The sequence below is a fragment of the Sphaeramia orbicularis genome, chromosome 3, assembly GCF_902148855.1.
Source record: "Sphaeramia orbicularis chromosome 3, fSphaOr1.1, whole genome shotgun sequence".
Taxonomy (NCBI): Eukaryota; Metazoa; Chordata; class Actinopteri; order Kurtiformes; family Apogonidae; genus Sphaeramia; species Sphaeramia orbicularis.
Window position 1 is genome coordinate 1,540,522 of NC_043959.1, and position 21,274 is coordinate 1,561,795.

At 37.0% G+C, this 21,274-nt stretch overlaps 1 protein-coding gene across 1 annotated transcript in view; it reads left to right on the top strand.

Annotated features, from left to right (window-relative positions):
* LOC115439370 (leucine zipper protein 2-like) overlaps nt 1-21,274 on the top strand; it is a 146,521-nt gene that overhangs the window by 22,186 nt on the left and 103,061 nt on the right. The window contains exon 2 of the mRNA XM_030163211.1: nt 16,744-16,806. The gene's annotated coding sequence lies outside the window, so the exon portion shown is untranslated. The remainder of the gene's footprint in view (nt 1-16,743; nt 16,807-21,274) is intronic.

Consider the following 21,274-nt stretch of genomic DNA (forward strand, 5'->3'; position numbering starts at 1 on the left):
GATAGGATTAATGGTTCAGAAGTTATTAAACAGTTTAGATCAGTAGATGATTTTAGTCGCTGGTGTCTGTTTGGGTCTTTATGGGTTAAGAAGTATTAATAATTCCATCTTAAACAACTTATTGTTCCATTTTGAGACATTAACAAACAGTTAACAGGATTTTATTCATAGAATGTTAGAGAATATTACTACAAACCTCAGGGACTTTGTTTAGCCTAATTGTTTCTAATTATTTATGACAATTTCATTGAGTTCAGGTTCTTTATTTAGTTGTCAAAACTTTACCAACTTTTTTGTTGCCTCATTAATGTTACATACTTAGTTAATGCCTTTATTTATTAATTACTTTTAGAATCAACTACACTTGGTAAGAATGCAACAATGATTTTTGCAAATGCCAATCTAAAGGTAGAAAAAATGGTTTATTACTTTTATGGGTGGATAAAATAAAGTTATGACCATGTGATAGTATGAAACCCACAGATCTTTAACTCTACTGATGTAAATCCTCCACTGCCAAGTTTATTTCAGGAATCTCACAACATTTTGGAAAGACAATAGAACAGAAGAGTCTGTTTAGGCATGCATGAACAGGGAGAGGTCGCAAAGAAAACTGTATGAGAAGCTTTGTGAGCGCTTTCAGGATTTTCCTGGCTGACGTCCACCGGTCTGACTCAGCTGTGGGTTTGTTCACTTCGCCAATCACAAACACTTCACAAATTCAGCAGTCCATTTAAATGGGAAAAGAAACTCACCAGGCCTGTGCCAGTTTACAGCTGCTGCTGCTGCGTCCTCTACACACTGACCTATTCACAAACACCCCTATTTAGCTCAGTAGAAATGAAAAAAAAGGTCCTGGAACCTTTGTGAAGCAGACGCTGATGTCCTCAGGGACCAAGAAAAGTCAGTGTCAAGGTTAAGACCAGTGGGAGAAGCCCAGCGACATGTGGCATTCGAGATGCCGTTTAATCTGTTTCGCATCTTTTTCCTCCTGGAGAGCATGAATTTATCACCTATTTCCTTTTCTGACAAATTGATGGTGTTGCTGCACAGTCATCATTTGGATGAAGGATGCTGTTACACTTGAGTATTTTCAGCTCCGTTATCGCTGGAATTGCATTTCATTCTTGCATCAGGATTTAATGGAAACACTGAGTCACCTGAACCTCATGCAGATAAAATATAATACGCTGGATTTGGAAGGATTTCCTGTAATGAGAGATTTCAAGGTGAATGGCCTCATGTAATTAATTCTACAGACTTTGTGAACGGAGCAGTACGCCACCATCATCGAGTGTGTTTTTGGCGATAAACGATCTAGGAAACAGATCACAGTCCTCTTTAATAACCAGGCATCTGTTATTTTAATAAATGCTCTTTGCTCACGTTTATTAATACACTTTGTGTTCGGGGCAGAGTCTCTTTTATGCTCCGACTCCAAACCTGAAGTGGATACAGAAAACCATTACTGCTTATGCACTGGTGCATTCATTCGATGTACAACAGTAGTAGAGTTTTACTGAATGTGTGCTTTCTAACAGTTAAACCTCCGTCCTCACTTATGACCCATCAGCTCAGTCTATGTTTAATTTAATAGGTCGTACACGTAAAATATTCAGTTGAAAGTGGATTTTTAGATACGCATTTGCTGATGGTAAGTTCATGGACACTCAGGAAAATGAATAATAATGAGAAAAGATTCAACAATAACATCTGTTTTATTTATGTATCAGTAGAGGCCATCAGTGTTTAGGAGTAGATTTTTTTTTTTTTTTACTACTAATATGATGTTTTCTGGTGGATGGATATCTCATCTTCACCATGGATAACATATGTTATATAAGTGCAACTAGAGACAGAGAATGTAGGGTTAGTTTGAGGTAATGTAGACTCAGATATGATGTTCCTATAAAAAGGTGAAGTCCAGCCTCAGGGACTGATCTCAGCAAAACAATGTATGATAATCAATAGATAAAAGAAAGGTAATGTTTGACTTCCATTTGTATTATGTCATCATTTACACATGAAAAACCACATTTTACAAGTCAACAAAGTCACAGCTTTATGTAAAACTATTGAAGTATCAAACTGTGTCATTTATCCATCCATCCATCCATCCATCCATCCATAGATAGATAGATAGATAGATAGATAGATAGATAGATAGATAGATAGATAGATGTACTTTATTTATCCCAAACTGTGAAATTACAGTGTAGCAGCAGCACGACACACATTCAGTAACAATATAATGTCCCAGCCAACATGAGTAAAGAGGAATAGAAGATAAATAAGGTAAGATATACTTTAGTGATCCCCCAAAGGGGAAATGCAAGTGTGTACAGCAGTGCAGACAGTATGTGTTAATACAACAGAAAAACAAAGAGATAAAAATATCAACAATATGAACAAGTTTGTTAAAGTGACAAAAAAAAAAATAGCAATAATAATAATAATAATAAAGATGATGATAACATAAGAGCAAACACAATACACTGTGCACTATACATTAGAAGTATAAAAAGATCTGGGTGGAATCTGTATAATAACTGATATGCTGAAATAGATCCATCCATCCATCCATTGACTGCTAATTATTTTATTTTATTTTATTTTATTTTTCCAGAGGTAGGTCCCATGGGGAGAATGAAAGGGCTGGGATTATAATAAATAATTAATCCAATTATATTTTCTAATAACTATAATACTGCCATCACATTACATTTTGCTAAAATGTAATCTGAGCCTTACTGTTGTTTTAAGGTACCATAGATTCTGTTTGGAGGGTTTGTGAAATATTTATTTGCCTTTTGTCAATAAACAGGACGTAGTTGGACTCCTGTGGATGTTCACATTTATGTCGTAGAATAGAAACCTTATGTTAGTACCAGAAAATGAAGCATTATGTAGAAACAAAATGAAATGGAGACGACTCTGCATTTATAATAGAACATATTTACAACTGACAACATACACTGCAAATTATTTGGTTCTTACCCAGATTCCACAAAAAAGACCTTAGATCAGTGTTTTTCGACCTTGGGGTTGGGACCCCACGCAGGGTCGCCTGGAATTCAAATAGGGTCACCTGAAATTTCTAGTAATTGATCAAAATAAAAAACAACTTATTAATAAAAAATCTATAGTGAGTTGAGAGAGACAATCCCAATCCATAACAGACATGACAAACTGTTTGTGTGTCACATGTTCACTGTGGTCAGTTTCAGATGCTGCAGCTCTTTCATCATTCATAGTTTCAGTTCTTGTTTGTTCAGTATTAATTGTCCTCCTTGTAAATCCCAGCTGGACTGACTGGACAGATCCTGAGCCTTTGTGCAGTAATCTACACCTGGATTTACTGCCTCTGTCCACAATAATAGACATTATATAGACTAAATGTCCACAATAATAGACATTATACAGACTAAATGTCCACAATAACAGACATTATACAGACTAAATGTCCACAATAATAGACATTATACAGACTAAATGTCCACAATAACAGACATTATATAGACTAAATGTCCACAATAACAGACATTATACAGACTAAATGTCCACTAAAATTAATGTGTATTTGAAACATAGTGTAGCAAACTATTACATGATCAAAAACAAATTAATTTTAGCAAAAAAAAAAAAAAAAAAGTCTCCATTTTGAACGTCTGGGATCATCAGAAATTTGTGATGTTAAAATGGGGTCAGGAGCCTAAAAAGGTTGGAACCACTGCCTTAGATTTAGAAGTGTTAAATAATTAATCTTGTTTTAAGAATGCATTTCTTATTTTAAGTGTTCATACATGTAAACATGCTTATTTCTAGATTTAACTATCTTAATTCAAGAAATCTTGTCAAGTGAACTCGACCTGCTGCGTGGACAGATATTTCACTTGTTTTGAGTTCCTTCTTCCACAGTTTTGGTGTTTTTATCTTGTTTTTAGACAGCCTTTTTTTGCAGTGCACTGGCAGATGAATGTAACCTCAGGGTTGTGTAACACAAGGACCTAGTGTTATTCTGTCTTTTGTCCAACTTTTTTTAATTTGTGAAATTGCCTGCTGTGATGGAGTTTTTTTTTTTTAAATAAGACATAGCGTAAATGAGATAGCGGAGGTTCAGAATAACAGACACATATTAGTGAAATAAAAGCAGCATGTTTTTGTCGAAGTGGTTGTTTTTATGGGATACTCTGCTAAAATAAATAAATAAGTAAATAAATCAAAGCACTCTGTACATGTGGAGTTGCATCATGGCACCGTATTCTTTTGCATTGCGTCGTATCACGTTCACTGTGTTGAATCAAATCATATTGAATCGTCTTGCATCATGACATTCAATTCAACAAAGCAGCGAATGCTATCGCACTGGTAATTGCGTCATATGTTGGATCGTTGGCGAAGCATCGGCCTCTGTGATGGAGACGCACATCCTTAATAACTGCTGACATTTATGCCATCTGCATCAGTCACATGACCCCTGACCTCCGTGAGCGTCCGCAGGCTTCAACAGGACGCGTTTCTGTCCTGTTTGGGCGATGATAAAGTTACAGTAAATGTCAAGTAATATTAGAACAGCTGATGCATCCAGAAAGGGAGCAGAATTCTGAAATCAAAGCCAAGTTTCTCCACGTATGAATGTTTTATATTCGGCTGCTTTGATAATGCATTGTTTTGGGAAATGTTATGTACTCCCAGCTCCTGTGATGTACCCGACAATGCAATTAGTTATGTGTGCAGGGAGCGTACGAGAGCAGAGCCTTTAAATAAAACAAATGTATTACTGCGCTGTTCTACTTCATTCACTATCCTTATTGAATAAATCAGATTACCCTGACTGGAATGATTGAAATAAAATATATGCTCGAGTCAGGGCCAGTTTTGGCCGTCAGCCAGTCACCGGTCTGCATCCGAGGCCGAGCTTCAGCCGATCAGACACACTTCACAAATAGGCCAATCTGTTTAAAGGGGGAAGGAGTGGGAGCAGGTCAGCCACGCTGCTGGGAGGGAGCATACAGACGGATGCCAACACACCTGGAACGTCAGCGCTGTTGGTATCTGGAGCAGGTTGTGCCGCTTCTGTCACAGCTCAGATGAGTTATGCGCACGGATGAAACGGAAACTGTTGTTTTACAGCGGAACATCTTCTGCGTTTGTTGTAATGACTGCGTACTCTGCCCTTAGAGACGACTACTACAAAGGATGAATGCATTATCTGAAACAGCGTCAGTGCGGTGAGAACTGACAGAGATGCGCTCAGCTCTTAACCGTGACTGTGCAATGTTTCTTATACATTGATTTATCCGTAGAAGCCTTCCAGAGCATCAACATTGACCACCGCGTATCGATTTCCTCTTTCTTCCTACTTAAAACGGCTAAAATCGTATTTCATTGTAGAGCTGCGTGGCGTGCATTGATTCATTCGGCCTCTCGTGGCTTCTCTCTCTGCCTTTCACAAACACTGACATCGGACCATCTGTGGAAGCTCCGCCCCCTCCACTCACACCTTGAGTCAAAGCCTCATCGTATACAGGACGATGGATTGTTGTTGCCTGCTCCCTGCAGAGAAGACGACCGGGTGCATTTAGAATAGAATCGCTCCAGTGTCGCTAAATGATTGGTGTCATGAACTCCTCAGCAAAAATGTGTTCAAAACAGATGCATTCATGTTGTGTCGACACTCTACACACCGCAGACGCCCTCCTGTCAGTAAACACTCAAGCCTTTACTGGTAACTAGTAAGGTTCTGATAGTTTTGGATTTTACATTCTAGTTTAGTTTTATTTAGTTTGGACTTTTTTTTTTCTCTAATTCAGTTCATTTTAATTAGTTTATAGAGCAGGTTTGATAGTTTTTATTCATTTTTGTTATTTTCAAAATGCTTAGTTGTAGTTTAGTTTTAGTTTTTAGCTTACGGCCAACAGGCTGTCAGCTGTTGTCGTCATGTGGTGTCTTTTGTCTGTCATCCGTTACAAAACTTTCAATCGTCTTCTTCTCCGAAACTGCAATTCCGATTGACTTCAAACTTGGTATACAGCTTCTTTATGATGACGTCATCAAAAGTTAGTGAAATTATTGGGATCCAGATCTGATTCTGGATTTGGTGCCACTTTGAAAACTGTCCCCATTATCAGAGATAGGAAGTGGATGGATGCAATAACTCAGTAAATCTAAATGATCTCCAGTGTAAATGTCTCCAGTCCAGCCCTGATGGGGAGATGACCCAAACAGAATGTCCACATGCTGATCAGGATCTTCTTCTGGATCTGGAACTGACGCAAAATTTAACATGGGCTCTTATGGGGAAAACATTTCAATCGTCTTCTTCTCCCAAACTCCAGTTCTGATTGACTTCAGACTTGGTATACAGCTTCTGTGTGATGATGGCAACACAAGGGATTGAAATTATTTGGATCTGGATCTGATTCTGGATTTGGTGCCACTTTGAAAAATGTCCCCATTATCAGAGATAGGAAGTGGATCGATCCAATAAATCAGTATCAATGAAATCAAGTGTGAATTTGAATATTTTACAGATCTGATTGAATATGACCAAAACATGGACTATTTCTGTAACAGAATAAATACACAGAACTGGGGGAGAATAAATGGATCTGGATACATTTCCCAAAGCTTTTCATTTGGCCCGTAAGCTACAGGGCCATTGGTCCGATTTTTTGGTTTAATTATAGTTTTTATTTATTTCAGTTAACGAAAATGTTTTTACAATTCCAGTTTTCATCTTTTCATTAGTTTTCGTTAACGATAATAACCTTGTTAACTAGCTGTTGTCAGTGTTAAGAATATCCAAGGATCACTGTTACAAAGACAAAAAAAAAAAGATAAAAAGGAGAAAACTAGATTGTATATCACTGTCTGTCATTATGAACCCAGGTTTATATGTTATCGTGTGTATTCCAGGTCATAATTTCTCACATTTTTTGACTGTCAGTTGTTTTTATTTTGAAAATCACTCATTTCGTTTCACTTCATCCAAGGCAGCGTTATCTAACTAATAGCGGCAGTGTCAGTATCAGATGGGATGTCAAATATTTAATATATATTAATTTACTGACCATGTACGTTATTCATCATGAGGTTACATTTGAGGGTTATTACATCACAAACAGAGAAAAGTTAAGAAAAAAGTGACTTCAGGCAAATCTCTCATTAACTGAACATAAACCAGTGTGTCCATCCACTGTCATTGATCCAACTCCATGGGTTTTACCGGTGAATCAATGTTGTAGAAGACGACAGTGTTTCCACGGTAACTACAGAACCTCTGAATATCCAAATGGGTCATATCTGATGACCATGAAAAGATGATAAACTGCATTTTACACCAATTATTTCAACATATTGATAGGATTAGTGGTTTTAAAGTTATCAAACATTTTAAATTAGTAGATGGTTTTGGTCGCTGGTGGATATTTGTGCTGCTTTTGTTGCAGTTCCCAAATTAATTTTTCTCCATATTTAACCATTTTTAAGTGAATTATCACCATTTATGATAATATTATCCTCTGTACTTTGCATTTTTCAATGTACATCATGCATTTTCCTATATTTCATTCACTGATCATTTAGATGTTCATAAAAACTTAGAGTAAATTTAAAGGTTATTATATCAGAAATAGAAAAACAAAACTGAAGAAAAAGTGACTTTTTCAGCAAAATTATCAACAACTGAATGACAAAACAAGTGTATCCATCCACTGTCATTGATCCAACTCCATGGGTTTTACTGGTGAATCAATGTTGTAGAAGATGACGGTGTTTCCACGGTAACTACGGAGCCTCTGAACGTCTAAATGGGTCATATCTGATTATGTTTTAAAGCTGAGAAACTGCATTTTTACCTCAGTTACATACATGTATTGATATATTATTAGTGGATCAACATGTAAATCAGTAAATGCTTTTGGTTGCTGGTGGATATTTGGGTCTTTGTGGGTTAACCGTATAACATCAAATGTGTCATATTTGATACATGAGTTTTGAAGCCCTCTACATGATCAGTGCAATATTTTTTTGTTTGAAAAACCTGATGTATACAATTAGATACATGCAATACACAGATAGTCCACCAGGGGGAGGAGTTCATTCACCAGAGGCCTTTAGTGACACTACAAGACTGACATTAATGAGGATGGAGGAAGAAGAACTTTGCCAATTTTGAAAAGGAATTACCAGTTTGTTAGAAATGTTTGTGTTAGATTATGTTTTTGTTTGTTTAAAAGTAATAATATTTGAGCATTGAGACGCGATGGATCAAATATGATACAAAATTGAAACTCATACATGGAAACTGATATTTAAAAAAAAAAAAAAAAAAATTGTTTTTTTCAGAAGGAACAAAAAAGGCTCCAGTTTCAAAGAACTGGAATTTTCTGTCAGTGGTTTAATGGTTCAGGTTTTACAGGGTTAAACATGTAATACATAATACACCAATACCTGTGTGTTTTTTGTCTAGCTGCATATTGGGGACCTTATAGATTTAGAGAGTAATACAATAAATAGATATAAATAAAAAATAATAATGGCACACTCACGGAATCATCTTTTTCTGGCCGGCGAGGCTTTTGAACATCTGTGTTGACAGTCTCTTATAAAAGCATAAAAGTCTCTTTTGAAGAACTCATGCATCAAAGAGCAGCTAAACAGAAAATATTTAAAATCCATTCAGTCTGACAGACATGAGCGAGAAAGTCTGGATGTACGTTAAATGTATGGATTCTTCAGACGTTTCAAAGTGTTTCAGAAGAGACATTAAATATGTCCAATATGGCTGATTTCTCTAAAGTTGATGAATAAAACATTTAACAGCTTTTAGCATTTGAAAGGTAATTTATGAGATTTTCTTTTTAAAAAGATCATTAAAAAAAGAAAAAAAAAAATCTGTAGCTCAAACACCAGGCAGTGAATTGTTCACAAAAAATCTTTCCAGATTAAATCTCCTAAAAGTGAAACTCTAAATCGGACAGACAGCAGCATCGTCTTAGTTTGATCTTAGTATTAATAATGAATGATGCATGAATAATGAATGGAACAGAACATAGGTGTAAGATATAGCGGCGCCCTTCTGTCCTTGAAACCGTCTGTTTTGAGTTCATCAGTTTCTGCTGTAATTCAGACTTTTTTACAAAGACATTACAATAGCAAAGGTGCCTTTTCTTAATATTTTGGGGGAAAAACAACACTGTCACATAGGAGGCTTAAAAAGTGCTCTGTCACATGATCTGGTTTGATTTGTGTCTGTTTGAGATGCAGAACCCTCCTCTGCAAGACTCCGACCATCGGGAACAGGATGACATAGATGTCGCTGTATTCTCCTGGGCTGGGAGTCGGCCCACATGATTTATTCGGAGTAAATAATAGGCCGATGCTTTAGCAATCCTGAGAGCTCAGCATATTCTCACATTCACATATTTGCATTTGTAAGTTTAACGCCGTGTGGCTGTGTAGCCTCTTTAAATGATTTATTCTATTAGCAGCTACTGTCATATCTCAAAAGCGCCACTTAACTGATACAAATAAAATTAATTTGTTAATGTTTTATTTCATCGAGGAGAACACACTTAAACCAACCCGCAGAGAAATTTACAGCTCATCCTCCGTGAGTCGGTGTTTATTTAACCTCACAGTGTTTTTTTTAGTTTTTATGAGGAGCCCGGGGATGCAATTTTTTGAATCCAGTTACACGAGACAGAAATGGGTGTCATGGGACGTGAAAGCACCCTGGGAGGAGGAACAACAAGATAAAGAATCTCATAAAAAAAAAAAAGAAGACGACAAAGAAGAAGGAAACAGGAGCTTGTCAAGTTCACACGAGGCTTTGAAGTGACTTTGTCCGTCAGCGGCGCCTTTACTCTAAGATTAGACCTGGTGTCACAGTTTTACAGCCTGTGTCAAGGAGGGGCGGAGGGAGATAGATGTGGAGATAGAGGCCGAGCGCAGACACAAATATATGGAGACAGATAACAGATGGACACGTCCACAGATTCTGGAGGCAGATACATGAACGGACATACATAAGCAGCTGAAGCTAACATGGACAGGTCCACAGATGATGGACGCAGATACCAAGGTTCCAATAGTTTGGGATTTTCCATTCTAGTTTAGTTTGATTTAGTTTGGACTTTTTTTCTCCAATTCAGTTCATTTTAATTAGTTTTTAGAGCAGGTTTGCTAGTTTTTATTAGTTTTTGTTTTCTAAATGCTCAGTTTTAGTTTAGTTGTAGTTGTAGTTCAGTTGTAGTTCAGTTGTAGTTCAGTTGTAGTTCAGTGGTCTCTTTTCTCTTCTTCTCTGTGCTCCTATTCAAATCAATCCCAGACAGGACTCTGCTGCTTTAGTCTCCATGTTTCCAGGTAGAGTGGGGACCAGAAGACGACTGGAAACCACAAGTGAACACAAGTGACCGACCAAAAAGTGTCGGATGGTGCCACTAGCTAAAATTGCTCGAGTGAAATAAATCGATTTCATATCAATCCGACATTGACAAAGATGAAAATGAAGGGAATTTTATTCATAATTTTTATCCGTTTTAGTTACTTTTGTAAACACACAGTACAGTTTCAGTTAGTTATTGTTTTTTTTTCTTTTAATTTTAGTTTTTATTTATTTCAGTTAAAGAAAATGTTTTTACACTCTAGTTTTGGTCATTTCGTTAGTTTTCGTTAACGATAATAACCTTGGCAGATACATGAGCGTACATACATAAGCAGCTGAAGCTAACATGGACAGGTCCAGATAAAAGACGCACACAAAAGATTAAATTATTGAACAGAAACCAGCATTTCACATCACTTCACATATTCTTTTATAAGCTTTAACCTTTGTTCTTCTCAGTGCAGCTGGACTAGTTTAGCTCTTTTGTAAACATCTGAGACTTCTTCAGTTTAACCTTCATTCCACTAGAATGTTTAACCCATAAAGACCCAGTGCTACTTCTGTTTCTGTTCCCAAATGAAATGTTCTCTCTGTTTAACCTTTCTAAAGTAATTTATCACCATTTATTACAATATTATCATCAGTATTTTATGTTTTTAAGTGTAAATCAGGTATTTTTTCCCTATATTTGATTATTGATCATACCCTCCTGAGACCCAGGAAAGTAAATGTTTTGGCTTTTTTTACATTACATAATTGTCTTAATTGGAAAAAGCATATTGCAACAGCTTTTTCAGATACAGTTTTTATTTTATTGTGTTTTTTTATGAAATGGCTTTTGCAGTGAACAGGATTGTTTTTTTGTAAGTAAAGCTGTGAAACTCATGTCCCCTACAGAGGACAAATTGCATTACTGGGTCTCAGGAGGACATAGATGGTCATTAAAGCTCAGCGTAAAGTTGAGGGTTTTTATATCAGAAACAGAGAAAATTTCAGAAAAAATTATTTTTTCAGTAAAATCTGTCATTAACTGAACACAAACCCAGTGTGTCCATCCACTGTCATTGATCCAACTCCATGGGTTTGACTGGGAAATCAATGTTGGAGAAGATGACGGTGTTTCCATGGTAACTACGGAGCCTCTGAACGTCCAAATGGGTCATATCTGATGACCATGAAAAGATGAAGAACTGTATTTGACACCAATTATTGACATGTATTGATAGAATTAGTGGATCAACAGGTATGAAACATTTTAGATCAGAAGGTTTAGGTCGATGGTGGATGTTTGAGTCTTGTTACGCTCGGTCTAGGGGTTGCCGAGATGCAACATGATATGAGACTCCCCTCCCTCCATGTCCCTTAACAAACAGGAGCAAACTATCAAAAATGACCAGCAACCGCAGCACTGCAGGATGAGATATTTATTTACAAAAAAAGAAAAATTAAATCAAGTAAGGGAATCAAAATGTTCTACAAAAACAAACGAAGGAAACCAAAATACATCCGTCTTACCAAACAAAACTTAAAGAAGAAGATTCCCTCCTTGTATCACTGGTTTGACAAAAGTTCTAACAAAAAATTACAAATGGCTGGTCTGCACAGAATGGGAGATGAAATGAGAGGAGTCTCTCGAGGAATGAAGATCCCGCCTTTAAATTTCCCGGCTCAACTCCAAAGCACCAATCAGAAGCAGCCAGCACACCAATACCACTCCTGCAGCTCATCCTCAATCAGCTGCTATCTGTTGGAGGGAAAGAGAAACCGAACACACCCACACACACAAGGAAGAGAACAGAAAAACTACAAAAATACAACAATCACAACTGGCACAGCCCATTACAGAATCAACAAAAATATACTAAGCCTTAACAGTCTTTATGGGTTAAAAACCAAACAAAATATTATTAGTTCACTTACTTTTAGGAAAGTTTCAGGACATTTTGACATTGTGTGGGATTAAAATACATATTTTTCTTCAACAGATCCTGCAGCTTTGATCCACAATTCACATCTACAAAGTATATACTGTATGTCATTACATTAAATTCAAGTAATTCTGCTCTTCAAGAATAAAGAAGAAAATACAGAATAAAAGTTGTGAAGCTTTACCAATTTTGGCTCGCTCATAAAGATGATTTAGGTCAAAAGGCTGAGCTTGTCAATAGAATGGAATCTATTAGATCAAAATGAATGGGATACATTCACACTTTAGATTCCTTCTAGTGTAAGATTTTTAAATCTATTATATAAATGTACCTAAACCTACGTATATGCAGCTCTGGAAAAAAAATAAGAGACCACTGCAAAATGATGACTTTCTCTGACTTTACCATTTATAGGTGTGTGTTTGAGTAAACTGAACATTTTTGTTTTATTCTTTAAACTACCGACAACATTTCTCCCAATTTAAAAAAAAAACAAAAAAACTAGAAGCACTCGGAGAGCGCAGACCTCCGCCAAGGCTGATCAGTGGGCCCCCCCATGGGCCCCCCCACCCCCAATCACCACCAAAATTTAATCATTTCTTCCTTATCCCATTTCCAACAAACCCTGAAAATTTCATCCAAATCTGTCCATAACTTTTTGAGTTATGTTGCACACTAACAGACAGACAAACAAACAAACAGACAAACAAACAAACAAACAAACCCTGGCAAAAACATAACCTCCTTAGCGGAGGTAAAAATGTTCTTTAGAGCATGAATTGGCAGAACACAACACATGGTCAAAATAACCAAAAAAATACAGGTGTTTTCAGACCTCAAACAATGCAAAGAAAACCAGTTCATATTCATTTCTGCCTGTGTAGGTTCTCATGGGCCCAGGTCATCGTTCTTCTGGTAGTTCTTCTTGGTTCAACTAGACTGGTTTAGCTCTTTTGAAAACATTTCATCTCTCATCCAAGAGACTTATTAGGACTTCTTCAAGAAATTGAAGAAATCTGTTGGATGAGACAAGAAATGTTTTTAAAAAGAGCTAAGCCAGTTCAGATGAACCAAGAAGAACTACTTAGAATTTCTAAATAACAATAATGTTGTAACATAATAACAGACATCAATGTTTGGTGGAATAACCCCGATTTTCCGTCCCTCATCCACACCTTTCTGGACCTAGCTGAGGACAGGAGCATTGTCCTGATAGAAGAACCAGTCCAACTCAGAGTTTGGGAACATTGTCAGAGCAGAAGTCCAGTAGTTTTACAAAGTTATTTTTGGATTCCAGTTACTTTTGTGGAACTAATAGCACTGTTTTTGTCTGTTGTAAGAAGATAGTGATGGTCACAGTAGTGGTGTTTATACTTCTCCTTCTTAAATAAGATGTGGATCAGGTGTTTATTCAGTAGAATAAAGTGTGTTTGTGTTGGAATTCAACAGACACAGGAATGGAACAGCTGTCAAACATGCAGGTCTGATGGGAAACTGGAGTGGTCTCTTAATTTTTTCCAGCGCTGTGTGTGTGTGTGTGTGTGTATGTATGTATATATATATATATATATATATATATATGTGTGTGTGTGTGTGTATATGTGTGTTTGTGTGTGTGTGTATATATATATATATATATATATATATATATATATATATATATATATATATATATATATGTGTGTGTGTGTGTGTTTGTGTGTGTGTGTGTGTAATAACACTTGAATATCTTGACAACATCAGCCAACCAGCATTTCTCTTATTTTTTGTCCAGTTCATCTCATTTAGTTCTTTAGAACATTTCATCTCTGAAGTTTCTTAAAACATTTATTGTTTAATTCTGTAAAGTTAGAGTCAACCTGCCAAAGCTTAAATGAATAAATGTAATTCATATTGTCCATCCTATAGGACAAGGAATACTTTCATTATAAACGTCATCAGGTCATGTTGACGACATGATGGTCATTGATGATCAGGTCCGAGCCTGTGACTGGAATCCACAAAGATCCTGATGGACGAGTGTTTGTAAAATGCACTAATTAAAAGTAATTATTAGGAAGCCTGTTGGACGGGTTTACAACAGACGCCTATGTCCATTTAACATCTGAACACAAATCCAATATTCATGACACCAGAAAGGTGGTTTTCAGCGCTGGCCCTTTAAATGCAAATGAGCCACTTCAGGCCCCGCCCCCTCCAGGTTGTTGACAGTTCTTTCTGTCCTGTTCAGCCACTTGTGTTCATTAATACAACCAACAACTCAATATTTTAGGTAATCGGCTCTAACTGTGGACATATTTTCTGTTTTTATTACAACCACTGCTGCTGACAAACAATTATGTCATCCTCGGAGAAATGTTCGTCAGAAGTCTGGACCTTATATGTGCAAATGTCATGATGTAACTAGTTATAAAATGTAACAAATTAAGCAGGAATTAAAACGGGTTGTCCACTCGATTTTTGCCCAAATGAATCTAAAGCTAGTTGTGCAGCAGCTGGAGGGTTCCAATCCAAACTGTCTGAACGATTAGGGTCCAAATACACAAAGAAATGAAGCACAGACGAATAACAGTGGGTTTAGACAAATATGAGCCCTTTAATGCCTTTAAATTATTAATCTTAGTTTTTCAATTTGATCAATCAGTTTGCCCAGTAATAAATGATATTTTATTGTTAATTTTTAATATTTATACATATAGTATCTTGGGGATGGAAATAGCACCTGTTTAGTTGAATGGCTCTTTTCCTTAGCTTTAAAAATAGTAAAATAATATTAAAATAATACCAGCTGTAGTCAGCAGGGACCCAGTGGGATGGTATTATTCGTTGTGAATTATGCTGATTTATAGTTTTATAGTTGTGGTTTCTGTAGATATCCCGACATTTTGCCAGACTTCATTAACGCTGTTCCAAAGAAAAGTCAGACCCCTCCCACTATGGTTCTGGAACAGGGGTCAAAGGGCTCTGGGCTGTTTGTCTTTGGTTCTTTAACTGAATCACATTCATTGTGTGAGTGAAGGACACAGTGAAGTTGCCTTAGGTCGGTGGTTCTCAGTCTTTCTCTGACAATAATGAACGCTTCCATGTGACTTGTTGCTTCCTTCTCATTAATCCTAATGGTACCAGGGTTCTGTTGGTTCGGTGGGTGGATCCATTTGTGGTTGACAGTATACATGTACTTCTGCTTCTTACTTTGCAGGATGAGCAGTGGATTCTGTAAACACGGTCTGAAATGTGGAAATCTGCACCGCCATAATCATCACTTTCACAGCAAATGGTTCCAAACCTTTTCTCTTCTCTTTTCAGAGTGATCTGCACCCCATCGCCAGTTGCAAAATACTGACAAGCCAATCGCATTCTGAGAAATGCTCAAGGTTGAATAATTAGCAACCAAGTTCATTTAGCTCTACTAACCATATGGGACACATGTCCATTTAAAAGGTTTACTGGTATGAGCATTGCAGGGTCCGTTATGGGAAGTATGAGTGGACACTGGACTATTCCACCTGCTACATGTTCTAACCTGAAGAAAAAAAAACCCACCCACGAGTGATCCCATGCCCCCCCGGCAAGTCTTCGCGCCTCCCCTAGGGGGGCCCGCCCCACAGTTTGAGAAACTCTGCCTTAGATAATGTACATGGTCCATGAGGAGCTGTGGTATTATGGGATTTACAGTGTGTAGTTGCACTTCGGTGGTTGATGTTCTTTTACGGAACATGGTTAATGAAAGAGAACGCCAATCTGACGTGGTTAAAGAATGGCATTCCTGCCGCTGCAGCGCAGAAACAGACTCATTTATTACAGCGGGGCTGATCCTGGGAGCCAGTACAACACAATCACCTCTCAGTCTGTTGGTGGAAGTCAAGGCTCTTGTATTTGCATAGTAATAAATCTCATCTACGGTGCACGGCGCCGTAAAAGCCATAAATGAAAACAACAACCTCCAACCTCTCTGGGCTGAGGTGGAGTCGTCTAATCTGCCGTGGAGGGTCGGCTTTGCGCTCGGCCTCTGTGTTCATGTGCCCGCTGATGTGCAGCCGTGGGGTGAATGTCAGGCCCAGGCGGTCCACGCTGGAACCACCGCTCTGTGTTTGTGTTCACCGCTTACAGACGTCAAAAAGGAAACCATTGTAACCTGGAAAGCAACCTGCATGTGTGTGTGGAGTGGGAGGGAGGAATTCAGGTTTAGACAGTGGGCCAGACGCCAGTGCATGACTGCATCATTGTGTGGACTATGCAGTTCAGTGAAGGGGAGATTTGATATTTTCTTCCTCTCAGTAGGGCCTTCCTTTAAGCCAGAGCTTTGGCCAGGGAACACTCACAAAGGAGTCTTCTGCTGCAGCTGGCAGAATCCTGCTACGTGATCTAAAACCAATTTCGCTATTTGAATAAGCTAACACTTATTTCCTTATCTTCCTCTTGCAGTCCAAAAAAATCCAGGCTCAACTGAAAGAACTGCGGTACGGGAAAAAGGATTTAATTTTTAAGGTAAGCTTAAAACGAGGAGGGGGTGGGCTTTCTAATGTCTCCAGACCGGGGGTAAACAGGTACTTCAGACCACCTTGAACGGCCGGACCGTCACAGGAGGTCCTGCAATTAAATTCACTCTGCAATCAGCGCATCCCCTCCAGCGAGGCGGCCGTCTGTAAAGTCGGTCGGTCGGCGCTGGAGCCTCACGCTGCTCAGTCCTGTCCCTGGTTTTCTCCTCTGCATGATCCATCCATCCCTTTCAATCAGAGGACGCATGTCCATAAATGATGTCGACAGCACCGAATGAAGTTGATACAGAATTATGCATTAGATGATTGGAGGGAATCGTCCAGGCTCAAATTACACATGACACCATGTAGCGCTACACTGTAAAAAAAAAAAAAAAAAACAGAAAAAAAAAACCCTGTATTATTCCGGCAGCAGGGCTGCCGAAAAAATACTGTACAATAACACAAAATAAGCATCTCATAAAAATACAGTAATTTTCCATAATTAAAATACAGTTTTTTGCCCTAACTTTACATGAGGTTTTGAGGTATATATATATATATATATATATATATGTATATATATATGTGTATATATAATTTTCTGTGAGACTCAGTTGTCCAATCCACTGATAAAAACTGTATTTGGACAGTTTGTCAGTGCTTATACATGTTATACATTCACAAAAACACATTTATTCAACATTTTTGTTGTGAAACCTCCTGTAATTATACAAGATATTTGTCAATGAACAAACAAGTCTGGTTCAACTGACAGAACAAATACTTCTTTAATGGTTAATTGTCAGTAATTTTATCTTGTTTTATTTTTTTATTTTTTTATTTTTTTTATTTTTTTTTTTACAGTTTTAAACTTTAAATTAACAGTTTAATCTCATAAATAGAAAAGAAATATTTGTGAAATTATGATACATTTGCAAATGTATTTTAACTGAATTTTTCTATGAAAAAAGAAAACATTTCTTCAAAAAAAACATTTAATTTTATGGTTATTCACAGTTACAGTTTTGTTCATGCTATTTTCCATTTGACATGTAAACTCACAGTCTGTTTTTGTCATTTCATTGATATTTTCCTGTATCTTAAAAATACAGGAAAAATCTGTCAAATAAACAGTGAAAATTCAGTCAAATTACAGATTTTTTTTTTACAGTGTATAGCGTTCATACTGCAGGGCCCACAAACCTGCCTTCTGCTCACATACTTCCTCTGCAAGCACAATGAAGTGGTGACAAACAAGAGAACGTTCCATATTGTTGCCCACCCGTATATACTGCTTGTATTTGCCAAAAGACTAAATGGTTTTAGAGTTGAGTACTCACTTATACTTATTGGCATTTACTATACAGGGGGCTGACCTTTCGGGTGTTATTCGCAGTGTTAAAATGTCAGTCAACATTTTTTTGCCTCAAAGCCTTGTAACGCCACATATAAAATAAATGTGTTGATCCTTAAGACCCATCATTCCTGAGGCATTTGTCAAACCAAATAGTCAGAAAAATGAATACAAAGCGCTCCATCGTCACCGCCTGAAAAGCATCCTTCAGTCCTGTGGCTGAATATATTGTCCCTGAATGTCCTGTTCCTTGTTTTATTCCTGCTCTCTGAATGATGAATGTATTGACTTGTTTGCTCGGTGTCACCTGCTCATAAATAGCTGTCTCTAAATTGCATCAGTCACTCCCTCTAAAACAACCTTATTGCTCAATGTCACTCAGCATCATGTGGACTGTGGAAGCATCAGGGTCTTTGGTGACTTTACAGAAGGATGAGCTTCAACACTGCAATAAGAGAAATACATGTAAAAGGAAAGAAGCCCTTATTACAGGGGTGTCAAACTCTTTTTGGTTCAGGGGCCATATTTAGTCCAGTTTGATCTCCAGTGGGCCGGACCAGTAAAATAAGAGCATAATAACCATTAGGGTGGTCCAAAAAAATGTTTTCTCAGATTCTCTGGATTCGAACCCTGCATTTGGTTCCATATCTGACCAAATTACTTCAGTCCAAATTTGATACAAATTCCTTCATATTCAGAGGTGTCCCAGACAGGTGCAGATGTCTGTATATACTCTAACAGAACTGTCCAAATGAATAAGGCAGATTAGAAGAATCTGTCATTTTATTCTCCAAATCAAACTGACACTCACATAAAAATGTTCCTTAGAAAGTCCAACAACCACTGTTGGTTTATTGAAATGACCAAAAATGTTCCTGTGTTCTTTGACAACTTGTTGCCAGTACTGTTTGTGATCTGCATTTGTTGTTCGGCAACAGTTGAAGTCTGGAATAAGCTCCGCCCCTCTGTCAGTGACATCACTGACAGCTTTAGTGGAATGCCCAGTTTTCTCCTCCTTCTGAAAGTCTGCATCATCAGCCCAGTCTACTGGAGGAACTGTTCAGAATGTTTGTGGCAGATCCAAAGGTTCAAACAGACGCATGGTGCTGGTGGAGACAAAAGCCCTGATCTGCTTCCCTTCACAATCTGATGGATGAAGGACATCCCAACGCTTTAGAGGAACCAAAGAACCTGCATTTAACATCATGGTGTCCACCATCAGCTGCTTCTGCTCTGGTGTCACAGAATGGACCACAACCAGGTCTACACTCTAGTACCACAGATGTGGGCGGAGTTACTTCATCCATATATTTACTCCAGTACCACAGATGTGGGCGGAGTTACTTCATCCATATATTTACTCCAGTTCCACAGATGTGGGCGGAGTTACTTCATCCATATATTTACTCCAGTACCACAGATGTGGGCGGAGTTACTTTATCCATATATTTCCAGCTGAATCCCTCTGATAGTTCTGTTCTTCTCTTACAGCTCAGCTCGTCTGTGCTGAAAATGAACGATTAGTCCATTTCCAGGAAAATTCCAGCAACTTGTGCAACCTCTAAAACATCTGCTTTTTTTTCCTAAATCATCTTTTGAATGAATAAACCTAATGCAGGGTTCTAACTGAGGTGATCTGAAACTGTATTTTTTACCAGGATTGTTGGACCACCCTATAACTTATAAATAATGACAACTCCACATTTTTTAGTGCAAAAAATAACATTAGATGATGGAACTATTTCTATCCAAAACAAAAAGGATGTGAATAACTGGAAAAAAAAAAAAAAAAGAAAAAAAAAAAAACATTTCTGAAGAAAAATAAGTACAATTTGATCAATATTCTGCCTCAACTTATGATTTCCACATGTGCATTACAGATCAGATCTACAAAGACACGAAACAGGCAGAATATTGTTAAAATTGCACTTTTTTTTTTAGACATTCCAGGTTGTTCCTATTTTTTCAGGTTATTGACATTTTATTATTAAAGGATATCAGAATTTAATGTTCTTTGCAGTAAATCAAAGTGAAAAAAATTGGTGTTGCCATTATTTACAGGCATAATATCTTATTATTTTTTCTCACATTAAACCAAGAAGAACATTTGGAGTCATTATTTCAAGGTTATTATGCTGTTAGTTTTGAGTTTGATGCCCTCGACTGTTACTATCTTCAGGGTAATTTTTGCATTTTGCACTTTGTAAATTCATCCTGCGGGCCAGACTGGACCCTTTGGTGGGCCTGTTTTGGCCCCTGGGCCGCATGTTTGACACCTGTGAGTTATTACCTCAAAATAATCAGCTACTGTTCCAGAATAATGACTTCATTTATCAAAATGAAATAAGTACTCAGATGATCTCAGAAACATTACTTTAAACTCAAAATAATTACTTCTTATAAAAAACCTAATTGTCTCAAAACAGACTTCATGATAAAATAATGACTCATCTTAAATTAATGAGCTAATATATCAAAATAATTCTTTATCTTCAGAAAAAATATGTAGATGTCAAAATAATAAGTCACTATAACAAGTAATTTAACCAGTAGATTCTTTTATGTTTCAGGTTTCATTCTTATATGTTTCTTCCTGTCTTTCTGCTCTGTGTTTTTTTTGTATTTTTGCCGCTGTAAACATGGCAGTTTCTGCACAGTGGGATCAACACAGATCTGATCTTATCTTATCTTATCTTATCTTATCTTATCTTATCTTATCTTATCTTATCTTATCTTATCTTATCTTATCTTCATGACTTCACTGGAAAAATCTAAATTTTACCAAGTGTCTTTTTCTCATTTCTAGTCCAAATATCTCATCACACTTAACATAAGACATAATCACCTACAGAGGAACTTTTCAGTGAGATATAAAAATTTATTTTTAGACAATAGATCTGGAAAATCTTATTTCAAGAAATCTTAACCAAAACATTTTTACTTGTTCCATTGCAAAACAAAAAATCTTGAATTAAGCAAATAAATAAATAAATAAATAAATAAATAAATAAATAAATAAATAAATCTGCCAATTGAACAATTGGAAATTATTTTGGTAAGATTTCTTGAAATCAGATTTTCCAGATCTATTGTCTAAAAATCAGTTCTTCTATCTCACTGA